Source organism: Bubalus bubalis, chromosome 23, assembly GCF_019923935.1.
Source record: "Bubalus bubalis isolate 160015118507 breed Murrah chromosome 23, NDDB_SH_1, whole genome shotgun sequence".
Lineage (NCBI taxonomy): Eukaryota > Metazoa > Chordata > Mammalia > Artiodactyla > Bovidae > Bubalus > Bubalus bubalis.
In genome coordinates, this window is record NC_059179.1 from 37722945 (window position 1) to 37736401 (window position 13457).

Genomic DNA, 13457 nt, shown 5'->3' on the forward strand with positions numbered 1-13457 from the left:
GACCATCACCCTGACGGCGACGTCCTTGGAAGAATTTGATGCAGTCTTTCCTTCTCTCTTATGCACTTTATACTCAAGGCTTTGAAAAGTGAGGGATGTATAAGCTACAGATTTCAGAAACATTCAGGAGGTGAATGCATAGCTAAGAATATGTCAGGGGAAGTTAAGCAGCTCTGAGGTTGGTAAGTCCACTAGGGCAGGGTGGAGGCAGCATCCGGAACACTGCCCAGTCCTCCCACCCATGTCGGGGAGGTGAAGGACACTTGGAGGCTGAAGGTCTGGGTAGCACTGGGGATTTTTCAACTTTCGTATACCGTCTACTCAGGCTATGCTTGTGTGTGTTAGTCACTCAGTCGTGCCCTGCTCTTTGTGACCATCATGGACTGTAGCCCGCCAGGCTCCTCAGTCCATGAAATTCTCCAGGCAAGAATCCTGGGTTGAATAGCCATTCCCTTCTCCAGAGGAACTCCCCGACCCAGGGATCGAACCCAGGTCTCCTGTATTGCAGCCACCAGGGAAACCTCACACTATATTTACAATGTATTTAAATAAAAGTTTTCTCTGAAAAGCAAAACAAAAAAGAAATTGATGCAGTCTAGATAGTCAGTTGGAAACTTCTCCAGCGGCTCAATGGTAAAGAATCTGCCTGCCAATGCAGGAGACACAGGTTTGAACCCTGGGTCAGGAAGATTCCCTGGAGTAGGAAATGGCAACCCATTCCAATATACTTGCCTGGAAAATTCCATGGACAGAGGAGCCTTGCTGGCTACAGTCCATGGGGTCACAAAAGAGTCGGATACAATAGAGCCACTGAACATGCATGCACTAAGTCAATCATGGCTCAGACAGGGACCTCCCAGCTAGTGGCAGCCAGAACAAATTTAAAAAATCACTCACAAATGAGCTGGTAATTATTAGGGGGATTGAATGAATGATTTGTGTTACAACATTTATTTGTAAGATAAAATGACAGCATAAATAATTTTAACTTTGAGACAGAAGGTAGGAGTCTGCTTTGGATGTGATCTGATCTGAAGGACCAGGTGGTACATATTTTGTATATTCCCGTACTCTGGGCTCCTCCCAAGGATTCTCCTCAGGGTCCCTCTTCAGTCCTGCAGTCACTCAATCCCACTTGGCTTTGTACCTGCTCTGACCTCAGAGTGGGGAACCTTAAAGACAATCAGGCCTTTCCTGGGTCAAAGGCGACTTCTCTTGCATAGCGCCTAAGTGTTTTTATGCTAAGTATCCTCTCTTTTTCTACATTGAGCCCTGTGATGGTTAATTTTATTTGTCAACTTGACTGGGCCACAGGTTGCCCAGATATTTGGTCAAACATTATTTCAGGGTGTCTGTGAGGGTGGTTTTGGGTGAGATTAATATCTGAATCCACAGAAGCTGGAAAGCAGATTACCCTCCTACAGTGGGTGGGCTTCATCTAAGTAGTCGAAGACCTGGTAAAATGAAAAGATTGACTCTTCTGCAAGTGAGAGAGAACTCCCCCTGCCTGACTGTTGAGCGCAGACATCAGCCTTTCCCTGCTTTTGGACAGGAACTGAAGCACCAGCTCTTCCTGGGTCTTCAGTCTGCTGGCTTTCAGACTGGAACATTCACCATCAGGTGTACGTATGTATCTCTTGATTTGCAGGCCTTTAGACTACATGTGTGGAGAAGGCGATGGCACCCCACTCCAGGAGAATCCCATGGATGGAGGAGCCTGGTAGGCTGCAGTCCATGGGGTCACTAAGAGTCGGACACGACTGAGCGACTTCACTTTCACTTTTCACTTCCATGCATTGGAGAAGGAAATGGCAACCCACTCCAGTGTTCTTGCCTGGAGAATCCCAGGGACGGGGGAGCCTCGTGGGCTGCCGTCTATGGGGTTGCACAGAGGCAGACATGACTGAAGCGACTTAGCTGCAGCAGCAGACTACATGTGCATGTCTCCAATTAGTTCTGTTTCTCTGCAGACTCTGACTAATACCAGCCCCAGTTCCTCAGGCTCCCTTTTGTTCTCCCAGTGTGGTGTCCATCAAGGGTTATGAGGAGGAAATCCTCCCAGGAATCTGTGGGATTGGCATTACACCTCTTATTTCTGCTGTGTCCTTCCCCTCTGGTCACCTTCCTGTCATGTTGCTGAGTCCTGCTCTTGGCTTGGCAGAGTGATCCTAAAAAGACGGTGAACTGGCCCAGAGGGATCATTCCCAAAAGCACTCTTGGGGGTCACAGGGAGGCTTCCACAGGGCTGGGCTTAGTGGGTGTTGATTTATGTCGCTTTTCCCAAAGATGAGAGGTTCAGTGTCAGGGCTGCTAATCCGTCTCCGAATGGCTCCTGGCTCAACCCACATGGAATTAAATCCAGAATTAAAATTCAGAGCTTGTTCTGGACTCGAAGGGCAGACTTAGCTGTTTTCCTCTGGGATAAGGAGAGGCCTGAGGCTGGCTTGGGAAGCACTGTCATGGTTGTTTGGAGCCCAGGGGCCGCTGGGATGGTGGATTGTCTGCTGTGTGTTGAGAGGAGACAGAGGTGCTGTCAGCAGGGGGTTTACAGATGTAATGGGGGAGTCTGGAGGGGGCACAGGAGGCTGATGGCCCTCAGACAGGAACAGCCTCCTGGTCTCCCTCTTCCAGAATGCCAGCTCTCCCTGTAGGTGGGGGTACCCCACTGCTGTCTTTGGAGCTGCCACCTCCCCCTTAGCTTTGCTTTGCGTGTGTGCGTGCTCAGTCACTTCAGTTATGTCTGACTCTTGGTGAGCCTATGGACTATAGCCCACCAGGCTCCTCTATCCATGGGGATTCTCCAGGCCAGAAAACTGAAATGGGTTGCCATGCCCTCCTCCAGGGTAGCCTTGTTTGAGTGTGCTCAAAAAAAAAATATTCAAATGGGTAAAATTGAAGATCTAATTGGTTTTATTCAATGATTCAAGAATGCAGCAGCATCCCACCTAGTGAGTAGAGGATGCTCAGAGGAATTACACAAAATGGATGGTTTTTATAGGCAGGAGGAGGGTGAGGCAAGGAAGCTCTTCAGCAAAAGACAAGAAAGGACTGTTTCAGACCAGGTCACCTTCTTGGGGGCAGAGGCAGGGAATGAAGGTCTATCATGCAGGTTACCTCTTCATCCCTTGGTGGGGGAAATGGAGAGGGCCCCATGATAGATGATCTCATTGGTGCTGACCAGGGAATTCCAGACTGGCTTAGTACCATTACCTTCCTGGGGAAGGGCAAAACCATAGATGTCAGGTCTGTCAGCAGAGGCTTTAGTACAGGAGATGTCATCTGGGGCCTTTGGGTTTCTCTTTAACAGAGGGCTGTCTCTTTCTTTCCTGATTTTCTGGTAATGCTCTTCCAGAGGCTGCCTGTGGCCATGATGAGAGAAAGACAGGAGACAGAGGGATCCAGGTGGGAAGCTGGTCTGGTCTTCCTTCACCCCGGCAAGCCTGCTTTTCACTTCACTCAGCCGTGCTGTTGGGCCTGTGCCCAGCTGATTCTCAGTTCAGTTTCCCCAGTGCCCAGGTCATAACCTAAACCTGGAAGGCCCCACATGGCAGAATCCACTCAGGTGAGGAGGTGGGTAGTGGAGTAGATAATTATGGAAGGACTATGTGGGTTCAAGCCCCAGCTCTCCACTCTCAGCAGCTGTGTGACCCCATGTCAGTGCATGCCTATGGGCCTCACTTTCTTCCTCCCACCTTTTGGAGTTGTTCCAGTTAATGTCATTAACAGATTGAATGAGTCAAGACCATAAAGCACAGAGTCAGGTTTATCATAAGCACTTGGTTATGTTGACTATGACATAATGAACTGTGATGAATTATAGGAGGGCCACCATGTCCTTCTTCATCACTCAATGAGATGATGTACTTGCCAGGTGTTGCAAGGGTCCTGGGCCAGTTCTCTGAATTCTGTTTCCTTCCTTTTCTCCTTGATGAAGACCCCTTTCTTTCATTGTTGGTTGTAGGAGACTCAACTTTAATCAATAAACCTGCAGAAATGTAATCAGAAGGGAGACATCCTGGTCTAAGATGTAAGGGGCCAGGTCCTCCTGGCCCCAGATAACTGTCCAAAGGCCTGGCTTTCTAATGGTCCAGGCCCCACAGGCCTTTCAAAGTTATCCTACCTCTATGGCATGCTCCCCACTGCTGCAGGACCAGGAAGAACTCACAAAAGGGGAACCCCCAGCCCTGGCACAACCACCAGCCTGACCTGGGGCCTGGGGCAGCCAGCTTCTCTGCTCTCCCTTCCTTCTGAGTGAGCACCATCTTTCCCTCTTGATTTGTCTCCCTTTTTCTGTGGGCATCTGTGTTGAGTAATTCTATGTGTCAACCTGCCTGGGCCCCAGGGCACCCAGATATTTGGTAATACATTATTCTGTGTGTTTTTTTGTGAGGTTGTTTCTGGATAAGGTTAACATGTAAATCAGTAGCTTAAGTAAAGCAGATTGCCCTTCCTATATGGGTGGGCCACATCCAATCAGTTGAAGGCCTGAAGAGAACAAAAAGGTAGACCATCTCCTGAATAAGACCGAATTCCTCTTGTCTGACTGCTTGCTGACTGAGACGGTGGCTTTTTCCTACCTTCTGAGAGGAACTGAAGTACTGGTTCTTCCTGGCACTTGAGCCCACCAACTCTTGGGATGGAACTTATACCATTGGCTCTTCCACTTCTCAGGCCTTCAGACTCGGACTGGAGCTACACCATTTGCTCTCCTTGGTCTCCAACTTGCCGACTCACCCTGCAGATCCTGGGACTTGTCAGCCTCCATGTCATGTGAGCCAATTTTGTAGAATAAATCTTTTTATGTATCTGTATGTGTTATTGCTCAGTCCTGTCCAACTCTTTGCAACCCCCTGGACTGTAGCCTGTGAGGCTCCTCTGTCAATGGGATTTTACAGGTAAGAATACTGGAGTGGGTTGCCATTTCCTTCTTCAGAGGATCTTCCCAACCCTGGGACTGAACCCACATCTCCTGAGAGACCTGCTTTGGCAGGTGGATTCCTTACCACTGAGCCACCTGGGATGCCCCTTTCTATGTATATGCACATCTTATTGGTTCTGTTTTCTGGATTACCCTGACGACCACAGCACCCTACTCCCGTAGTGCAGGGACCTTCCTTCCAGGCTCCACAGCCCTTCCTCATTTCTCCCATGTGGCCCAGGAGCCCCCCTGCTGAAGAGGCTCCTAGTCCTCCCAAAGGGGCATGTCATTTGATACCCCTGGGCCTGTGACCCCTCCTGTTCCATAAATGCCCATGTGTTTGGGGAGCTCTGCTTGGCATCAGCACGAAGACACTGCCAATCCCGACTCCATCCTGGCTTCACTTACTCAGAGGGAAGCAGAAAACGTGATGAATAAAATCCATCCGAGAGCCCTGACCTGGGTGTGGATCAGACCTTGTGTCAGAAGCAGCAGTGTTACAATTAAGTAAACGGGTGACCTCAATTCAGAGGCAGTGTTTGTTGAATTGAATCTTCAGCAGGTTAACTTTCCTCAGATGAGTAAAAATGATATTTGGGATTAAGTTTTCACTGTGCTGAATGCATTACTGGATTTCTGCTCCACGTCATTGGAAAGGGGACGTAACCTTCACTGAGGAGGTCTGTGGGGACTAGGACAGGTGGCTAGCTGCGGCGCACGGAGTGACCACAGGGGATTAAGGCTGTGCACGACTCATTTCACACTGAGAATAAGCTGATTTGTTTTTGTTTTTCAATAAGCCTTATTAAACTGTCTGCCACTCACGCTGGATCTGCAGGAGCATCACAAGGCAGGGCTTGGCCGGCAGAAAAACCACTTGCAAACAACAGCATCTTCCTGCATCAAATCAGGAATAACCTGGAGAGCATCGCTGCTGGGGGCCCCAGGGAAGGGCCGGAAGCACACTCTCGGGGAGCAGTTGACTGTGGGCGGCCTTGGGCCACTTGCCAAGCTTCAGGGGCTGCTGTACCAGGTCAAGTGGGCATGGCTGGCTTTCCCTGCTGGTCTCCCGCATCTGTCAGCCTTTATGGAGCTCCTCGTAGTGAGGCTTTTCTGAACCGTACTTGATTTCCCTTTCAGATACTCTCATCTCCCCTTTCCCATCCTCTCCACAGCCCCTCTGGAGACCCTGCCTTAGTCCTAGGATAGAATGTTCTGGGGGGCTTCTCTGGTGGCTCAGTGGTAAAGAATCCACCTGCCAATGCAGGAGACAGGGGTTCGATCCCTGGTCCAGGAAGATCCCACGTGCAGTGGGATAAGCCCCTGTGCCAGAACTACTGAACCTGTGCTCTAGAGTCCAGGAGGTGCAATTACTGAGCCTACCCACTGCCACTATCGATGCCTGAGTGCCATAGAGCCTGTGCTCCACAATAAGAGAAGCAACTGCTATAGAAACCTGTGCCGCACAATGAAGATTAGCCGCAACTTGAGAAAGCTTGAGCGCAGCATCAAAGACCCAGCGCAGCCAAAACCAAATTTAAGAGAAAGTATGTTCTGGGAACGTTTGAGCATCCTCTGGATCCTTTCAGGAGACCCAAGAGTCAAAACTATTCTCATCAGAGAATATTATGCTGTTATTTGCCTTTTCCCCTTTCATTCTCTCATGAGTGTGCGGTGGGGTTTTCTGGAAGCTATGTGACGTGTGATAATGTCATCACCCTGATGGACTGTGCACTTCTGTGTTCTTGTTGGCTGCACATTTCTCAGCTTTAATTGTGAGTATGGAAAATATCAATAGATACAAACGCCATGAGCATAAGCCCTTTGGGATTCTTCAAAATTCTTTAAGAGTGTAAAAGGGTCTTGAGACTAAAAAGTTTGAGAATCTCTGTTCTGTATCTTTCCTGTATTTTTCCTTCAAGATGAAGTACCATGTTTATTGTCATATTTATGTTTTAACCATTCAACACATATAAAACTGTGCTAATGTTTGGCTCGGTAAAGACGTATTTTTTAAAACGTGTAATCAACCAAGTTTTTGTGTTACGTCCCAACTCCATTTTCCCCATGAACTCTATTTTTATTATGTAATTTAAAAAATTGTTTTAATTGTGGTAAAATATATGTAACATAAGGTTTCCCTGGTGGCTCAGACAGTAAAGAATCTGACTGCAATGCAGGCGACCCGGTTTCGATCCCTGGGTTGGGAAGATCTCCTGGGGAAGGGTATGGCAACCCACTCCAGCACCCTTGCCTGGAGAATTCCATGGGCAGAGGAGCCTGGTGGGCTACAGTCCAGGAGGTCACAGAGTCAGACACAAATGAATGACTAACACATTCACTTCCTCTGGTTTTAAAGCTATGAGGACTTAAATTCTCTGTGCCTTAGGCTCGTCCTCTCTAAAACCAGGATACACCACCTTCCTCTCTGGGTGGTTGTGAGGATGAAGAAAGCTCCTAGAGAGGAATCACAGGGAGCTCTGAAGGAGGTCTATGGTTGTGTGAAGGCCTGGGGAGAGGGAGAGTCTGGTACAGGGAGGACTGGAAGGTGAGGAGGGGGCAGCACCTCAATTTGCCAAGTGAGGAGCAGACGGTGAAGAGTGGAGAGAAAAGAGGAGAAGCCACGTCACGATGGGTCTCATGGTACTTGAAAAGTTTGGATTTTTTTCGGAGGCAATGGGGAGCCATGGAAGGTTTTAGGCAGAAAGAGACAGTCAGAGGTACATTTCATAAAGGTCCTTAGACTGCAAGGAGAACCAACTAGTCAATCCAGAATATTCATTGGAAGGACTGATGCTGAAGCTGAAACTCCAATACTTTGGCCACCTGATGCAAAGAACTGACTCCTTGGAAAAGACCCTGATGCTGGGAAAGATTGAAGGTAGGAAGAGAAGGGGATGACAGAGAATGAGATGGTTGGATGGCATCACTGACTCGATGGACATGAGTTTGAACAAGTTCTGGGAGTCGGTGATGGACAGAGAAGCCTGGTACGCTGCCGTCCATGGGGTCGCAGAGAGTCGGACACAACTGAGCAACTGAACTGAAGTGAAAGGTCAATGTGAGCAGGTGGGGAGTGCACCGGTGGGGGACACAGTGGGAGATGGTGAGGACACTATCGCGGCAGCTAGGAAAGACACAGCTGGGTGTCTTCACAGCACAACCCCAGAGAAATGCCCTTGGCATCTCTGATCTTTCCTAGAAGTTTCTCTTCCCTGCTTCACGTTGCCTCTTTCTTTTAATGTACAGTCTCCCAAAACTTCGTCATTATCCCGAGCACTCCTGGGTCCACCATCAGCACTCACCTCCTCTTGAGGTAAGCCAGGTGGTTAGCAGGACAGAGACCACTCCCTGCCCCTCGAGCATGCCCCTTGGGGTGCCTCCATTCAAGAGCTTATCAAGGTATTCAGAAACAAGCTGGCTGTCTGGCTAGGATATCTTTGCCAAGAGAATACGAGCTGATGCGGTCACTACAGTGGTTGCTTCTGGTTCCTTCTGTCCTCTGGTGCCCCTCCCCAGGGGCCATCAGACCATCACCCCAAGAGAGGATCGCTGTCGTAACACAATGAAGAGAACAAGAGTTCAATTTTTGGCATTTCAGTTTTGAAAGCCAAGGTCCGGTGTTGGAACAAAAGATCTGGAAGGCTGTGTGGCCAACTCAAGCCAATTTCCACACACCCAGGAGAGAAGATCCAGTGAGTCCCAGTGAGGACTGGGTGGTCGGGGGGTGAAGGGGAGCAAGAGGCTGAGGTGGGCTTGTCCTCCCCGGCTGAGTTCCTGTGTACACTATGAGCAGGGAGAGGGGAGGCGGGGAACACAACAGAACCTAAGTACATTTGAAGATCTGCGAGCAGAAATGGGTATGTGCCTAGCAAAAGGATGCAGGAATGGGCGCGGGTCTGTGCCCAGGAAAGGGATTTGGATTCTATTCTAACAGCTTTGGGAAGCCAGTGGGGATGGACCAGGGCTGTGAAGTCTGATTTACATTTTTTAAAAACACTTTGGAAGGACTGAATCGGAAGCTCCAGTACTTTGGCCACCTGATGCAAACAGCTGACTCACTGGAAAAGACCTTGATGCTGGGAAAGATTGAAGGCAGAAGACAGCAACAGAGGATGAGATGGCTGGAAGGCATCACTGATGCAATGGACATGAACTTGGGCAAGCTCTGGGAGATGGTGAAGGACAGGGAAGCCTGGCAAATCGTAGTCCATAGGGTTACAAAGAGTCGGATGTGGCTGAGTGACTGAACCACAACAAAGACACTCTGTTCGGAGTGGAGAATGGAATAAAGCAATGAACCTTTTGGTGTGGAAAGGAGAGAAAACTCTTTGTTACTTACAACCCACGCTCTTTCCTAAGGAGAGTAAACTCCATTATAGGAAAGACCCTTCTGTCCCCCTGTCAAAAAATCTAGGGGCAGAGGCTGGAATGAATTGAATTTCAGTGTATAAGAAAAGGGAGGGATTTTATTTATTCTTGGCAACTGTTCTTCTGAGAGAGGACAGAAATATGGAGAGAAAAGGAAAGATCAAATAAAAGTCCAAAGATCAGAGCCCCAGTTTAGAAATGTTTGGGGAAATTTTTAGCAATAGGCATACTGAACTCAGAATTTTAAGTTATATGTACCTTAAGGTAGGCTTCCCAGATGGTGCTAAGTGGTAAAGAATCCCCCTGCCAGTGCAGGAGATGCTAGAGACATGGGTTCGATCCCTGGGTTGGGAAGACCCCCTGGAGAAGGAAATGGCTACCCACTCCAGTAATCTTGTCTGGAAAATTCCAAGAACAGAGGAGCCTGGCAGGCTACAGTCCATGGGATCGCAAAGAGACACGACTGCGTGACTGAACACAGCACATCTTAAGCTATAAATCCTTTCAGTTCCCCTAAAGTTTCAGTAGTCTGCATGCACAGTAAGAGGGTGTGTGTGTACATTACAGAAAAGGGCTTCATCTGGATTAACGTGGCACAGGAAAAAACAACATGTGTGGGATCATTAACAGAATTTCAGGGTTGCTCAGAGTGTAGAATCAGTGGTGTCCCTAAAACTTCAACAACTCACCCTACTCTCAGAAAACATGGCAGGGCACTGACCTGGGAAGATCTGTAGAATGGAGATTGGAAGCATTATTACTTAGAATTTAAGGAGCAAGTCATCACCAGCTGGTATCTGATCTGTAAACACTTAGGTGTTTATAAGGTAATTTCATGTTTTACCTAAAACTGACATGACATTTTAAAAAAGGCTGTCCTTGAGAAATTATCACCCTCTGGTTTTGGAGTTGAAGATTATTCTGAGTGAGAACTGCAAGATCTTCTTAAGAAGTGATCAGGCGGTGTCTAGTACAATTTAAACACATACTTCCTCTGACTCAGCAATCAGGACTCTGCCCTACAATATCAAAACCCCAGAATGTCAGGAGAGATGCATAGTAATTATTAGAGGATCCTTTATAATAATAACAGAATAAAAACAAAACCCCCAACAACAACAAAGCCCAACCTGGAAACAACTTGAATGTCCATCGACAGAAGGAAAAGTGAAGTCACTCAGTCGTGTCTGACTCTTCGCGACCCCATGGACTGTAACCCTACCAGGCTCCTCCATCCATGGGATTTTCCAGGCAAGAATACTGGAGTGGGTTGCCATTTCCTTCCTCCAGAGATCTTCCCAACCCAGGGATTGAACCTGGGTTTCCCGCATTATAGGCAGATGCTTTACCATCTGAGCCAAAAATCATGGTTACTGTAGACTGAATGTTTGTGTCCTCAAATTCATGTGTTGAAAACTACCTCTCAACATGATGGCAATTGGAGCTGGGGCTTTTGGTGCTTGGTCATGACGGTGGGGCCCTCATGAGTGGGATTAGTGCTCTTATAAAAGAGACCCCATGGAGCTCCCTCCCCTCTTCTGCCACATGAGAACACAGTGAGAAGGCCATCCCTGAAACAGGAGGCAGGTCCTCACCAGTCACTTGGACCTGCTAGTACCTTGATCCTGGACCTCGCAGCCTCCAGACTGTGAGGAATAAATTCCTGTTGTTTATAAGCCACCCGGACTGTGATATTTCTGTTACGATGGCCTGAAAGGACTAAGAAGACAATGGTACATCCTCAGAAAGAGATGCAGCAGAGCTGTTAAAGAAGAATGACCCAGATGCATCTCGCGAACTGGAACAATACCCGGACTTACTGCTGTATTTTTTTTAAACAAAGCAAGTTTAGAAATGCTATGTTTCCCCATTTCATCTGGGGAAAAACCAGCAGGTCAATGTGTTTTTATAAGCATTAAATAAAAATTAGTGTACATATCAAAATAGTAATCCTCAGACAGTTAGGATTAAAAGGAGAGAGGGAAAGACCATGAACTTAAAAATATATACACCTATATAAATCTATTTATGCTTCATTTATTATGCTAAAGCCTTTGACTGTGCAGATCACAACAAACTGTGGAAAATTCTTCAAGAGATGGGGATACCAGACCAGCTTATCTGCCTCCTGAGAAATCTGTGTGCAGGTCAAGAAGTTAACAGAACTGGACATGGAACAATAGACTGGTTCCAAATAGGGAAAGGAGTACATCAAGGCTATATATTGTCACCCTGCCTATTTAACTTATATGCAGAGTACATCATGCAAAATGCCGGACTGAAAGAAGCACAACCTGGAATCAAGATTGCTGGGAGAAATATCTATAACCTCAGATATGCAGATGACACCACCCTTATGGTAGAAAGCGAAGAACTAAAGAGCCTCTTGATGAAAATGAAAGAGGAGAGTGAAAAAGCTGGCTTAAAACTCAACTTTCAAAAAAAAAAGACCATGGCATCTGGTCCCATCACTTCATGGCAAATAGATGGGTAAACAATGGAAACAGTGACAGACTTATTTTGGGGGGGCTCCAAAATCACTGAAGATGATGACTGCAGCCACCAAATTAAAGGACTCTTACTCCTTGGAAGAAAAGCTATTACAAACCTAGACCGCATATTCAAAAGCAGGGATATTACTTTGCTGACAAAGGTCTGTATAGTCAAAGCTATGATTTTTCCAGTAGTCATGTATAGATGTGAGAGTTGGGAGTATAAAGAAGGCTGAGTGCTGAAGAATGGATGCTTTTGAACTGTGGTGTTGGAGAAGACTCTTGAGAATCCCTTGGACTGGAAGGAGATCCAACCAGTCAATCCTAAAGGAAATCAATCCTGAATATTCATTGGAGGGACTAATGCTGAGGCTGAAGCTCCAATACTTTGGCCACCTGATGTGAAGAGCTGACTCACTGGAAAAGACCCTGATGCTGAGAACGACTGAAGGCAGGAAGAGAAGGGGATGACAGAGGATGAGATGGTTGGATGGCAACATGGACTCAATGGACATGAGTTTGAGCCAACTCCAGGAGATGGTGAAGGATAGGGAAGCCTGGGGTGCTGCAGTTCATGGAGTCACAAAGAGTTGGACATGACTGAGTGACTGAACAACCATATAATACTTTTTATATTGTGTGATTTGGTTCTATATTTGCACAGTCAAGTAGGAAAAACTCCTGAATTACTCTGAGCAGGTGCTATCATTCCAAGCAGTGAGGTGGAGGGGTGTCCTGGGGTTTTGTGAATACCTAATATTTCCCTGGGGCACGAAACAGGACAGCACAGGACTTGATTCTCTAAGGGGCCACCCCCAAGTATTGCCTTTTGCACAAGAGTGTGTGAATGCGGGTAGATGAGTGGGGGTGGGGGAGGAGGGGTATAGCTCCAGCCAGTCCTTTTAAACCCCTTATCCTATGCATCTTCATCCACAACCCTCTTGAATAACCAAGTGTTGAAAAAGGACAGTGTTAAAGATGGGGTTTCTAAGATGGAAGCTGAGTTTCCTTACGCAAACAGAGTAGGTGGAAAATTTGACAAAACTCTATGAGATGGCTGGCAGAGTCCTAGGAAAGCTTAAATTATCTCCAGGCTTGAATTTTCCTGGTAGAGACTTAAATTTTCCTCATCCTGTTGCATGGAGAATCCAGCTGGCGAAGGAATCCCGAGTAACATGGCCCCCTGCTGGCCATTTCTCTTTCCCTCTTCTTCCTGTCTCTCCACTTCCTCTGTGCATGTGTGTGTGTGTGTGCGCACGTGGGTGCTCAGTCATGTCTGACTCTTTGCAACCCCATGGACTGTAGCCTGCCAGGCTCCTCTGTCCATGGGATTCTCCAGACAAGTATACTGGAGTGTGTTGCCATTTCCTCCCCCAGAGGATCTTCCCAATCATAGGATCGAACCTGTGTCTCTCGCATATCCTGCATTTTGGCAGGTGGATTCTTTACCACTGTGCCACCTGGAAAACCCTGAGCTCTATCCATCTCTGCATTTCCTGTCTCCCCACTTTCCTTTTCAGTCTCTACTTCCTATATCCACCTCTTGCCTATCTGTCCTCATCTAACCTGTCTTGACCTGCCGCTTAATGCCCTGGGGCTGGCCTGGGAGCGCAGACCCCTCTTGGTCTCAGCTCTTCCAGAGTTGGCCCCTTAGGGGGAGAGCTGTGCCATGTAGC

The 13457-nt window shown here is 47.6% G+C and overlaps 2 long non-coding RNA genes across 2 annotated transcripts in view; one reads left to right on the plus strand and one right to left on the minus strand.

Moving 5' to 3' along the window:
* The first annotated feature begins 1484 nt into the window (after positions 1 to 1484).
* LOC123331474 lies at positions 1485 to 4809 on the plus strand. Its single transcript, XR_006548130.1, has 2 exons — positions 1485 to 1622; positions 4672 to 4809. It is a non-coding gene; the product is annotated as an uncharacterized LOC123331474 (long non-coding RNA).
* Positions 2892 to 13457, minus strand: part of LOC123331473 — a 31777-nt gene continuing 21211 nt past the window's right edge. Inside the window, exon 3 of the long non-coding RNA XR_006548129.1 lies at positions 2892 to 3985. This is a non-coding gene — a long non-coding RNA (uncharacterized LOC123331473). The remainder of the gene's footprint in view (positions 3986 to 13457) is intronic.